The sequence below is a fragment of the Ixodes scapularis genome, unplaced genomic scaffold (genome assembly GCF_016920785.2).
Source record: "Ixodes scapularis isolate PalLabHiFi unplaced genomic scaffold, ASM1692078v2 PGA_scaffold39__5_contigs__length_11793443, whole genome shotgun sequence".
Classification (NCBI taxonomy): Eukaryota; Metazoa; Arthropoda; class Arachnida; order Ixodida; family Ixodidae; genus Ixodes; species Ixodes scapularis.
Genome location: NW_024609867.1, coordinates 1,671,226 through 1,685,549, shown reverse-complemented (window position 1 = coordinate 1,685,549; position 14,324 = coordinate 1,671,226). Strand labels below are relative to the sequence as shown.

Here is a 14,324-nt window from a genome sequence, read left to right as displayed (position 1 = left end):
AATGATTAGAAAAAAGAGCATCTTGAGCAAAAAGTTTAGTTCCTCGAGAAACCCAGACAATTCAGCATCATTAAAAAAAAATAAAATGAAAGCACAGTATCATTCAAACCTCTTCAGATATAAGTAAAACAATTCTCCTGCTGTAATATGGAAGTCTATAAATGAGGTTCTCCAGCACGGCCCATGTAACGATAAAATGGGGGAGCTACTGATCAATGACCAAATGCTTTTCGGTGTCCCACTGGCAGAAAGCTTCAATTCCTACTTGGTAAATCTTATTTCAAGCACATATAATGAAGATGCTGTTGAATATAACACACAGAGCCGAAGACCGTTCCTTTTTCTCAATCCAATAAATTAATTCGAGGTCTACAAAATATTCATGAGACTCAAGAATAGTAACAGTCGTGATATTTGTGACTTTTGAAGGAAACCAGTCAAGCTTGTCATTGACACAATTGCACCGTACCTCGTATATACATTTAACCTCAGCTTGGCTTGCGGTGAGTTCCCCGCAAATAAGAAACTTGACAAAGTCATTGTGATTAACAAAGGAGGTAATGTTGAACTAATGACCAATTATAGACCAATATCCATTCTGCCAATTTTTTCTAAGGGACTAGAAATGCTTGTCAAAACTCGTGTAGAAAGTTTTCTTAATCGACATGAAATAATAACTGACGCCCAATTTGGTTTTAAAAAAGGAAAGTCGACAGAGTAAGCGCTCTTACTCCAGAAAGAAATAATTCTAAATAACATTCAAAACAAGCTTTTAACACAAGGTACTTTCATTGATTTTAGTGAGGCGTTTCACTGCCTCAATCATTAAATACTCCTACATGTATTAAGGTGCTATGAATACGTGATCCAGCACTCTCACTCCTGGACTGCTACCTCTCAAATCGCCAGCAGTGTGTCAGCATCGACGGGCGATCTTTTCTCAAAACTGTAACTTGCGGCGTGCCTCGGGGTAGCATACTGGGCCCTCTGCTCTTTAAAATTTTTATAAACGACGTGGTAAAGGTTAGTACTTTTGGTAATATATGCAGACGACATTAGCCTTTTTATGTCGGGCGTAGACGCAGAAAGCCTAATTATTAAGGGAAACGATATTCTCGCGCAATTCAGCAGTTGGTCTGAGGTAAATTGCCTTAAAATGATGTAAACAAAACCAAGGCACTCATATTTCGGTCACTGAATAAGCACGTTTCCTTCACTTAATTTCTTACCTTAAGCGGTACAGTAATCGGTATAGTTAAGCACCACAAAACGCTGGGCGTAATTTTCTCTGAACATCTGTCGTGGGATCGCGATATTGATAATTTGGTCAGCAGGATGTGCAGAGTCATTGGCGTTATTAGAAGATGCCGCTTAATAGTGCCTGTTAACAATAAACTCATAATTTATCATACCCTTTTCCGGTCTCATAAAAATTATTGTTTCTTCGTGTGGCGCAATATAATACTGTTACTTCAAAAAAGATACTATGTATTATCGCTAATGTACACTGCCTATATCACACTAAACCGCCGTTCGAAAAACTCAGGATTATTGCCATTACAAATATGCAGGTGTATCGTCTTTTGTATGCTTTTCTTTTCGGAACGAATGAATTCATTGAATTTCTTTGGCGCACCTCGGACTTGAATAAAAAGGAAATCTCGGTCAGCATGCGCTGCTCTGAGATATTATCATGTTCCTCATTTCCGCACGAATCATGCTTCACAATCACTTCGCCATATGTTACCTTCTCTACACAGCAGGTACCATCTTGAAAACACAGATATATACTCTCGGACTAGAGCTGAATTGTATATGTCTTTTATCTAACGCGAATGTCTCTGTATGGCATTTTTCTTTCTATCGCTTTCGCATAATATGCTTGCTGCCGAACGTGCCTGCGCTCTCACTTGTTTGCTCGGTTTATTGTTACTGAAGTACATGCCTAGTTGTTAAAGGGGCACTCAAGTGGTTTTTGAGTTCGTGTTTTGATGATGACAACTGAATCTAGACGCCCTAAGTGTCCCAAAAAACCAAATAAACGTAGTCATGCGGTGATTATTTGTTTAATAAAAATGTAATTGAAGTCTGCGAAACCTCGGATCCATCCCAAAACAAAACCACTCTCATTGGTCACCGCTCGCATATCAAAACAATCTCGGGCCAATGGCGTTAGTCGGCGTTCTGTCGCGCAGTGATCCCGAGGTAGACGCCCCGGCCGAACCTCTTTGTAATTCGAGCTTCGATCATGTCGGCGTTCTCTACGCTCGAGGACCTGGCGCCGTTATGAGGCTCAAATACTTCGGCGGACAGCCGACCTGGGAATGATTTTCTATGATGCCACTCCGACGTGCGCTGTGGACGATAGCAGCGCTTCGGAGTCGTGTTCGGGTTCCGAGGACGACGAAACGCAGACCTTTTCTGGCGTTCTTCGATTTGCGGTTGGCGCAAGCCGTAACCAAACAAACGTTTAGCATCGCAGAGTAACCTCTGGAACGTGATATCAAACGATGCCGCCACGTTGACTCTCGCCTCAGGAGGACGGCAGGCTGGTTCAGACATGTGCAACGAGCGCGTTACCTGCGACTGCGTCCGTTGCAATAGGAGCGACCGGAACGATCGCTCTGCGCCGCGCGTACACACACCTGCAATCACTGCAACAAGCGCAGCGGGTCGGCAGCACGGTGACCGCTTCTACGCCGCCGTCAGCTGTTTCAGCGGCGCCTCTAAAAAGGGGACGCGCTGCCAATCAATGCCATCACAGAATATAGACAGACAGTTTTTTATAGGCTAAAGCTTTATTTTCTTTTTTATGATAGGCTTACAGGGTACAATGGATGAAAAAAAAAAGATTGAGTACGCCGTCTTGGACGATCACGAGTCTCATACGCGACTTTGCCAATAGTACGAATATCGCCACACGCCTTTTCTACGATTATAAAACACATGCAATCTTAGCATCGATATAGCAACGTAGAAATATAATTTCGTGATCAGATAGACGTCGCGAGCGTTCAGGATTGCTAACACTAATCACTTTTCTCCGGGGACGAAAAGAGGTGAAATTTCGCATCCTCTATATGGTACGCGCCAGTAATACCTTGAACTTGAGCACACGCATGAAATGCGCCAAATAATAAATCCGGGTGATGTTCAAGGAAACAAATGCTTAGAAATCACCACTGTAGTCGAAGTAAACTAACACGACGGCACAGGCATTTCTGCTGTCTTGAGAGTTCCGCCACGACTAGGTGGATCTTCCCTTCTAGTACGCGCTGCTTTATCATAGCGACACACGACGAAAATTCACAATCAAGGATAAAGCTTTCACGCGGAACGATGAGCTTTCACCGCGCCGTCCACGTCGATGATCACCACCGACGCCATGTTTGCGGCGCGACTTCATGATACGTGCGCTTCAGCGCATCCCGAGGGAACGGGAAATTCACCCCCCGCGGAGGAAGGCAAGGAGAAAACGTAGTCCCTTGTCTGTAAAACGATAATTGCAATATCGCGTATTCTAAACTAGAACTATTTTACGTCTTGTGAAATTATCATTCACAACATATCTAAATGAACTGAAATTGTTTCTTTAGCGAAACCTTACAAGGGCCGCCAAAATTTTCAAACCTACGATAATTTCATTGGTCGGCGCAGGAACAGAAAAGAGTCGGTATGTATTTTATTCCTGCGTGATTAATAGGCGGTTCTGCCTTCTAAAACTGAAGATACTCATACACTGACACTTCCTTAACGCCATCGCACCAAAAAGTAGCTTCCCCAAAAACCACTTGAGTGCCCCTTTAAGAGAAACTCCATATGCTGTATGACGAGGCTTTTTAATTTATCACACGTTTTACCCAGATTGCTATGCTTGTTGTGCTTTAGGGCCCCAGACACAGTGAAGTTACCTTATAGTAGCTTTTTGTCTGGAGGCCCGAGAGAGTGAATTCCTGGAAATACAGATTTCATTTAATTTCATTTCACAATTAGCATGAACGTAGATGCCACAGGTTTTTTTAGAGTGTGCGTCTAACTCATATTCTTCATATCTAATGTGCTAACTGTATATATGATTATAACCATCATTGTATCCACATTCAAACTAAGAGTTTAATTTTTATATTGACATTTTATTTTTCGACCGTACCTTTCCACACATCCGTGCTTGTGAACGCATACTCAAGCCCACACATCTTGTCTTTTACTATTACATCAACATATAAAAGTGTTGATGCCGAGTGAGAGTTCAAGGTACCGGATTTCTCATGCGAGTTAAGTAAGAACCAATAAAAAGCTCTACAAAAAAAATTTTGTTAAAAGGGGTTGTATAGATATCAGAATAGCACATTACATGTAAGGTATGCAAGGATGCCAGTGCTGCGCCATTTCTGATGTGCCACAAAACCCTCATTGGCATGCAATGTTCCTTATGGATGTTTAGACTGTCAAAATCAAAGCCTAAAAGTTTTGTTCAAGAACGTTCCTCATTACAAATGTATTCAGAGATCTGAGCCACCGACTCATTCATGACTATGTGGCTACCATTCATTTTCATGTGCACTATGGTTTACGAGGTATAGTCTGCAAGGATTTATTGCATTCACGCTGAAACTGGGAGGGGTCCTCTGGGTATGAATAAAGAGAGAAACATTCGTTGAAATCTAAATATGTGAGAACGGACAAAAGGAATGATATTAAATCGGCATCTTAGGTTATCTTTTTTTTTGTGCTATTTCTTATTTTTACTTTATTTCATGGGAGGCATTTAGTTTTCTAGAGCACAGCTCTTAGGTGCACCTTTCGCGGCATCACCGTCAGCATGACTGCCCCGCTAAACTTGGCAGAAAATTGAATTAATGTTGAGGTCACGTGACATTAATTTTTGCCCTAAATCTAGTGGAGATATTGAATTTGTTCATGGGTGACGTGACACAAAGTCATGTGACATCATTTTTCCTGTTACATTTAGCGGGGAAAATGAATTGGTGTTTAGGTCACGTGACATCAATTTCTCCGCTCACTTGAGTGGAGAAACGTAACCTGCTGAATTTTGTGAGGAAATTTTCTCGCTATATTTAGCGGGATATTTAGTAAACATGTTTACCCTAGATTTAGCGAAACAATTTTGGCTAAATTTAGCGGGTAAATTTTTCCGCTAAATTTAGGGAAATTTCCCGCTAAATGAGAGGGAGCAGAAGACGGAGAGGGTTGGGGAGAGGGGGCACATACTCCCCTCCGTATCTTCCCACCCTTCTCCTCAAGAGCTGCACTGTAATTGTGCATTACAGAAAAGTGTAAGGGTCTTTCATTTCTCATCTTATGTTTTTTTTCAAGTGCGCTCGCAGGACAAATCTGGGTTGTGCTGATCATCCACGCACGGTTTGAAGCTCCTGAGCGGCAAGAGTGGGAGATTCGTCGGACAGCTCAAGGGACTCCTCTGTTCAGTGTTGAATTTATAAGCATCATCTTTTGAGCAAAGTAAGCTTTGCTGAATCTATGAATAAATACTTGCTGCCAAATTTACAACGTCATTACATTTTGCCACTGCTATTAGTGCTCCTCGAGGACCTTGGACGGCAGCTTATTGGTGTGCCAACATTATGCTAGTTTGAAACCAATCGCTGATGTAGAGACTCGCTGACATCCAGCGTTCCATAAGAACGCTGGATGTCCGCGAGTCTCTCCCGAACAATGGAAGCGGAGAAGGAACCATACAATCATATAGTATTAGGGAACATCCACAAGGTGTTTTTTATGCTGCACAGATGTGTAGGAAAGAGGCCGTAAAAGCTTCACTTACGCGGACCGTGCAGATGAGTTATATGGCGAAAAGGGCATAATAAAAGCTAATTGTAATGATGAGTCGGCTTATTAAAAGGAAGTGCAATAATCCATTAAAAAATTAGATGGAGGTTTATTCTAGCGTAGTCTTATCCCGTGAATCAGAATGCGCGAGATTGGAGATTTGAAAAGCTATTTTTGTGACGTCACTCTGCGGGAAAGAGGGCCTTCAGCGGTACTTTGAAAATGGTTCTATACTTCCCAGATTGGCCAAAAAAAGAAATATTTTTATATTCCAGGTCCTGGAGCTCAAATGAAGAAGATTTAAATGTTTCCTCAACTACAAAACCGCTTCAGCTTCCCTTTAAGTATAAAATGTTCCTTAAATTTATATTAGTGTAAATAAGCATAAAGTTCGAACTAGACACTTGATAAGCATCATCGAAAAACACTAAACTCTTTTTATGAAGATCTAAGACAGAAGCAGCATTTTACGGCCTTCTGAGAAAATGCTCAATTTGGACACCTTTCTAGATTTCTCTTTCTTATCATAGAGCATCTTTGCGCCCGCGACCCTGCTGCCCGGTAGTCGCAGTGCAAAGCCACCACCTCGCCTCCCTCGTAGGGTGGAGAAAGCAGGGCGCACGTGTGTTGCGTGTCTAAGACCCTGGGGAACAGGACCCTGGGCGCAGAAATGTGCTCCGATAAGAAACCGAAAACAAGAAACATGTCCAAAGGACGCGTTTGTACAGAACGCGTAAAATGCTACCCCGTATGGAAATCTTATATCTGGGCCATACCTGGCCATATCAAACATTATATGATTATATACGGCCTATATATAGTCTTATCTGGCGTATATACAGACTTATCTGGCGTATCTACAGCCTGATATGGAGTATATACAGACTTATCTGGCGTATATACAGTCTTATCTGGCATATATACAGCCTGATATGGTGTATATACAGACTTATCTGGCGTATATACAGACTTATCTGGCGGCCGGTTTTCAATATATTAAAAAGTTAAAACAAGTAAAAAAAATTCTTTGTTAGAAAACTCTGAATGACTTATTGTTCGCGACCTAAATGTTAGCAAAAATAATTCCAAACTTCAGCTTCGTCAAGCGTAAGTTTAAGATTATTTGTGCTAGTTTTCGCTAGGATTTCAATGTAGCTTAATTATTTCAAAGTGTTAACATTACGCCCGAATAGACAATTTGCTAAATCCCGTAAGTGCCTCGGCCTGTACTCGAGGAATCATGGGGACGGTGTTTCTTCAGCTGCCTAGTGATCGAAAATTTTGAGCAATTCTATGGTTACACAGATTTGAGTGTAATTCGGAGTCGCCCTGAACACGTGCTGTACAGAACCCAAATACCTGCCATACCACTTTTAAAATGTCCCGCCAGTGTCAGTACTGTGCATTCCGTCCAACCTTCAACCTGGGTGAGCCGCAGACATATCTCTTACATTATTATCATTCTCGCACAACTTCAAAGACGCTGATATTAAGTTAGAAACGCTAAAAATGTCATAAACAGCTCCGCGGAATCCGAGCTAAATCCCGGTTTCGGTTGTTGTGATTTCTCAGCTTTTAAGTAATTCCTGCTAAAACAACAATCACGAGGATGATAATATAGTAAGAGATTTCGGCGGCTCAGCCTGGTTGAAGTTTGGACAGAATGCACAATATCCTGAACGCTGCCATTGACGAAAAACTTAAAAGTGATATGATAGGTACTTGAGCCCTGTGGGTGGCTTGTTCACGGTGACTACGAATTACACTCGAAACTGTGTAATCATTGAATTGGTCAAAAGTAGCGATCACTAAGGAGCTGAAGGATCACCGTTTCCATAACTCCTCGAGTGCGGGCCGGGGCACTTGGGAGAATTGTGGACAATAAAAAGATATAAAGTGCTGATTTCAGGCTTTTGTACTTTTGAAATGCCTGGCCAGATCTGGAATTTCCTTACTTAGCCAGATCTGGGATTTCCATATCTGGCCAGGGGTATCAGGCTATATCTGGCGTTATGAGGCTATATCTGGCAGATATACCATATCAGGTTATATGTGGCCAATTTTTGATATGGTAATATCTGAAATCTTCAGATCTGGCCAGATATAAATTTTTTGTAAGGGACCCCTCCGTTATATCCTTCTAAAGAGAGTTGATTTAGTGGCTTTCGACGACTCTTAGCAAGTTTCTAATTCAAGCCATACGTTTATTTTTACAAAATAAAAGGTTAATTAACGAATCGCATTTAATTGGCCCACTGATCGTTATGATTAGGCCAATGTACCACGTAACCCTGGCGGTATAACTCACCTTCACAAACCGCATAAGTATAGCTTTCACCATCTTCTTAAACAAATATGTAAAGCTTAAAAACATCGCCATCTGTACCAGTAAAGAGGCGTTACAATCATGGTGGAGCCACGTGGGTGAACTCTCCCCATGGCTCCACCATGCTGGTATCGCCTTTTCGCTTTCGAATTCTCCCACAATACGTTATGCTTTCATGGTTCCGTCCGGCTGCATGGTTCCTACATGGTTCCGACATAATGCACTGCGCTGGTAAAGGATGTCCCATAATACGACACGCTTGTATAGTTCCGTCCGCCTGTATCATTCCGCCTTAATCCACTATGCTGGAGCCGCCGTTTCGCTGGTATACGATGTCCTATAATACGACACGCTTGTATGTTGTTTTTTTTTTCATCGTCTTTCCACCATCAAGCTTTTCTAACATGGCAGTAACCTTTATAACTGAAACAACATCATGTTTTCGCAGACCATAATAAATATTTCTCTACCGCTCTCCAGGAGATCCTCCTCCTTGATGACACCCCAGACAGTGTTGAGTGCGCGTTGACAGGAAACAAAGACTTGGCGGCCTCTATTGAAGTATTGCAGTACTTTCATTCTTTTCCACTACCTTAACAAGGATGTATATACAGCCCATTTGTTTGCTTTGGAAGACGCTCCAATGACTTGTTCGAGGCACTTGGCTAGCAGGAAGGGCGATATCTTGGACAAAAGTAGAATTTCACTTGAAGTATATACTGCAAACAAGGGTAGGTTTTTGGTTCGCTAGCTTTTGCAAAAGTAAGGGGAGTGAGGCAGGCTCATTTCGAAGCCCGATTGGCTCGGGGTTTTGGAGTTCGGGAAGTTATAGGAAGTAAAACATATTTGTTCTGCTGTGGTGCACTGATCGCCACCGAGCCCAACATGGGCACAGCCAACGAGCTATAAGGAAACGTGTTTTGCTGTATGCGCTGGCCTATTAGTACTGCGAAGGCATTATAACCAAGTGCGGTTCAAGATAAGGGTATATATCGCGACACGAATATGACTCTTGCCGGCAAAGGAGATGAAAACGAAGAGTAAGGAAAGGGTGAATAGACAAAGAAGAGAGGAGACAGCAGAAGGAAAGGCGACTAACTGAATCATATCTTGCCGGGCATTACAAGGACACACGTCCCTAAGAAGCACGGGCGGAAGTGTTATATTTCATAAGAGGAAGGGGGAGGGGGGCAAGAATCCTAGCCTACGCCTCACTCATCTCAACCACCAGGGTGCCCTTTTCGTACGCACGGGTGAGCCACGCACAGCCCGGTGTCGGTGGTCATAACCACATGGATCGGGTTCCGTAGCGACGCCACTCACCAAACGCCTACTGACCCAGGTGACCCCTGTGGGGAACGTGTTTGCGTATTGTGTTCATAAAGGCTAAACCCACCACTCAGTCACACAGATGTTGATTCATTGGCTCTCAAAGATAAATTGATCCGTACTGAGGTTTTACGCCAAAACGCACAGGAACAAAAAGGGAGAGGCAACACAAGAAAACGAGTACCTTGTCCTGCCGCCTTTTAATGTGTCGCCTCTCAGATTCGTTGACGTTCTTTTGACGTAAACCCTTTTGAGTGTATCAAGACAAAATAGCCCATCTTGCAGTTTAAATTGATCATTGCAACAGCTGATATCCTTGGCCAACCTGCAAATCTCCCTCCACGTGTCTGGTAGCGAGGCCCCCGTTTTCATCCGGCGTGAAAGCACTCAATAAATCCCTCATATTGTCCAGTGCCAAGGCTGACTTTCTCCGTCAGTAGGAGACATTTTAAACCCCGACACCTCTACGGCACTTAGACTTGCACGGTCCGCTTGACCACCGGCGTACATGTGTGGTGTGAAGGGGTTTCGGTGATGGATTCGGGCTAGCATTTGTCACCGGATTGACGCTGTGTGCTCACAGATTGCCTTATACGTACAAAACATTTGTCAGGAGAGAGAGGGATCGGGAGACAAGGGTTAGGGGGCTAAATAAGGAGAGAGCACGCCTTGGGTTTAAGCTTTCATAGTGCAGAGAGTTGGAAGGGAGATCTGTAACAGTCGTCGGAAGACCAACAAGAGAACGGGACTTCTGAGTCAGTAAACTGTTTTGATCGCGCTCGCTGCGTTTTGCGACTTTCTTGTGAGCGACTGGAGCGACGCTTTATCGAATCGGGCGTGGGAAGACATTGAGTGGCATACTAGTTTATTTTTAAAGATGGTTTGTGATCTGGGAGTTGATACCGTACCATGTAGCTGACCGGCAGGCGAAGGGGTTGCCTAACAGGTGTAAAAACAGACCGTATCATGGTGCCGCAAAATTTAAGGAGCACTGTACATATTTGAGTTTATTTGCAGGAAAGGCTCGAAGACCTTTTGTGAGCACATAAAAAAAAATTAACCTTCGAACTGCCACCGCAGGCTATACCCGTGCGCGTTCCCGAGTGGTTTCAGTTTCGGTTTGCTACCTGCCCTCCGCAAGTGGTGTATTATTTTTTTTTTTTAAACATGTGGCGGCATGTATGAGCAGCGACTAAAATATTGCTATAACTTGTAACGGGACGTGTAAATTGCATTTGGTTTGATTGTTAGGTGCCTTTTGATTTCGTACGGCTCTTCGCACTTTCAGAATATCGAATATACGTTGTTTAACCTCGCACTGTATGCAAACACTGAGATTTGGAAATAACAAATGAACTCTGTAATCGACGACTGTGAAAACAGGAAATTACAGTTCCGGAATAAACAAAAGCCGAGTAAGGCCGCTCAAAAGTGTGACCTCATGGTGCGAGGTTGAGCTGCCGCTGAAGAGTACCAAGTCTCAAAATCTGCAACACTCGAATAATGTTATAGGGCCAAGTCGCGCAATAATACTTTTGCACGTTAATATTGGGGGTCAATCATAAACACATGATTTTCAGAGTGCATGCTTGAACGTTAGAAACTAAAAATGTGTTCGGCATGCTGACAATGAATGTCCAAGAACGCAGCGGGTTAATGAATGAATCTGCCCTTTTAGAAGGAAGATTTCACTGGACAAAAGAGCAAGCTCTTGATCTGATCGTGTAAACAAGCGAACAATACACAAATATCGCGAAATACAAAACATCTAAGTTCAGGATATGGAAGTTTCGGCGGTAACGACGAAGTTCATCCTTAAGGAACTGGCAGCAAATGGCATTGCAAGTGATCAAAAGGTCCACGTTCGAGGGATGTTAACCTTTTCCAAGGGATATATTAGGAAACAACTTTCAACAATATTGATTGAAAAAAAAAGTTGCGAAGGACAACAGCCTTTCTGCCGTTTTTTTTTTTTTTACTGGCGTTTCTTATTTTATGCTCTAATTAACTTGGGCATGTTTTTTTTTTCGGTTCTATTGATGGAGAGTGTAGGCTCATTCAAGCATCGCGTCTTTCTCACTGTACTCCCCACCCACCTTTTGGTTTTTTTCTTAGCGGAGGCTATCCGCAAAAGAAATAACTAAAATGATAAACAATTAAGCTGGGCAAGGTGCCACGTTTCGTCCCTCCACTGCCCTTTGAAGCGGTTGTGTCCAATTAATGAAGCAGTAGTCAAGTTTGTGATAAGTGCTTGCTCAAATACAAAATCTCAACTTCGTTCGTTTGCGTTTGGGGTGTGTCCTTTTTAGCTTTTTACAGTCAATTTTTATTTTAAAAAAGTTAGTTATCTCCGGGACAGGTTGGTTTTGCTGTCTTGTAGGCGTTACCAAATTAATGTAACGAAATACTTCATTCGTTACTCGCCAATAAAATTAAGGCTTTACCGCTCAACGTTATTTCAAAATAAAAGGTGCGCATTGCCGTTACCATTCCTCATAAAACATAAGGCACGTTATTTTGGGTTACTTTTCTAATTACGAATTGACACGTTTTATTATTTTGAAATTGCAGGTATGCTTAAGCACCATATTTCAAGAAACACAGTGTCATGCAGAAACTCCACATAGTCGCTTCATCTTTTTCACGGTCACACCTAAATACTCACCAAAAAAATCTCACAGACAAACGCACAAAACTAAAATATTCACATGGCTTGGGCCTTGAAATACGAAGCAAATTGAGGAGTACCTTTTTCAAGTCTTGGGAAGAAAAAGTAACGAGTAACGTAACTCCCTTGCACGTTACTCGAAAAAAATAGCGTAATTACTTAAGCCGTTACCGTTTTGAAAGGAAAATAGGGAGTTTAAAGGAACCGTTTTTGCACAGCCGATACGGTACGATGGGCCCTCCGGTACGAACTGCGCATGCGCTTCACAGAAGACTCCCAGATGCGCAGCTCGTATCGGAGGGCCCATTGTACCGTGTCGGATGCGCGAAAACGGTTCGCTTAAACTTTCTAATGAGTACGCTACAGCTTACCGAAAAAAAAAAGTTACACGTTACCGGTAACGGCGTTACTTGTTACGCGTTACCGCCAACACTGGCTTTATGTGACGTTTTACCGGCTCGAATGATCACCGGACGCCATGTTAATTAACTTTCTTCGTGTCTTCCTACGCATGGAGGCAGTGTTTTCCAGCTCGGTTGAGTTTCTTTGCCTCATGATAGACTGCGTCTGCCGGTGCAGTCGGCGACACAGGGAAGCATCGACTGGTAGTCCATTTGAAAACATACTTTGAGATTAGGAAATGCCTGCTCTTTCTTTGATACATTGCAAGAGGCCTAAATTCCTCATCTGCAGAAAGCACTTGGTGAAATGTGTATGAACTTAAAATATTAATTATAGTAAAAAGAATGCCCAAAGTACTTGTAGGGTACTCGAGAATGTGCATTAGGCGGAAGTGTACCTGGATTGTTTCTTCAGTGTATTGTTTGCGTGAGTGGTGCGAATCGCGCATATATAAACTGTCGATAACTCGTTCTGTCAGAGCGGTAAGGAAGATGTGTGACTTCCGCAGCAAAGTGCGATGGCAAAAGATAATCAATGTCCACTGTATTATTAAAACTGCTTAAACAATGAACATACTAAATGCATGCCAAGCAGGAATGCAGGGTGTTTCTGGCGTTAAATCCCTCATGTAAAGAAACCAATGAACTGAATATATGAAAATATTTTCACCGAGGTCTGTTTACGTGGTTTAAAAAAAATGACATTTAAGCAAAATAAAAACAAATATATGCTTTTTCTTGTGCACACGGACGAAAACGTCAAAAACCATCTGATTATAAAGGGCACCACACACGATCGGATTTGTTGACTCAACTCTCGTGCATTCACCTCAAAGAATAATTTTTGCATTTTTTGCTTTATGTTGTTCCATATGTACGTAGCAGCGTCGAAAAATATTTTTTTTTTTTGCTTTTCCTTTATGTGCATAGGAGAGCGACAGTTTTCTTTATAATTTTTTCTTGGGATATGACCTTTGAGTATGATAGATGCACCATCTAAAGACACGTTTGTGAAAATGTTTTTTCTTACACTCCTAATAGTTGTATTGTGAATACAATTAGAATTATTTTTCTGTCCATAAATATTCTTGCACACAAATATAGCTCACAAAAACGAATTCGGTTTCATTAAATTACCCGAGACTGGGGAGAGAAAACTATGAAGTATCAAACCGTGGAAGAGAAATACAAAGTGATTGGAAGACAACGTCTCGAGACGTTGTCTTCCTATCACTTTGCCTTTCTCTTCCAGGTTTTGATGCTTCATAGTTTTCTCGCCCCAGTCTCGGGTAATTTAAATAAATCGTAATGCTACACCAGCTTGCCAGCGCTCTCATTGTTATTTCGAATTTGGCTTGTTCATAGGAGCAGACCCACCGTAGTCCAAAACATAACCTTAAAAAAACACGTAGGTTATTTACCATTTTTATTGAATTCTGTTAATCCATCTTTTAGTATTAGCTGTGAAAAAGCAAAAGAGGAAAATGCGGCCAAAAATATTTATTTATTGAGCATACCTTTCTTTTTTTAAATATAGAATCCGGATATTTATAGAATTCTGCCCATTATATTATTCTGGAGGTAAAACAATTTCAAGAGCACTTTAGCGAATTTCAGCGAATAAACAACATCAGTGGAAGATTTTTTTTTTTATTATTAATTGCCTCGAATTAAAGGAACGTCCCCCCGGACACCAGAACGGCCGATCCTATCATGTACGTGCTCCTCGGGCCGCACATAAAAACAATAGTTTCAGCCATTTCCAGCGGTTTTGCAATACGCCCCATTGGAA

General features: G+C 42.1%; 1 pseudogene; it reads left to right on the top strand.

The window, feature by feature from the left end:
• The first annotated feature begins 1,251 nt into the window (after nt 1–1,251).
• LOC120841308 lies at nt 1,252–1,830 on the top strand (annotated as a pseudogene).
• The last annotated feature ends 12,494 nt before the right edge of the window (nt 1,831–14,324 follow it).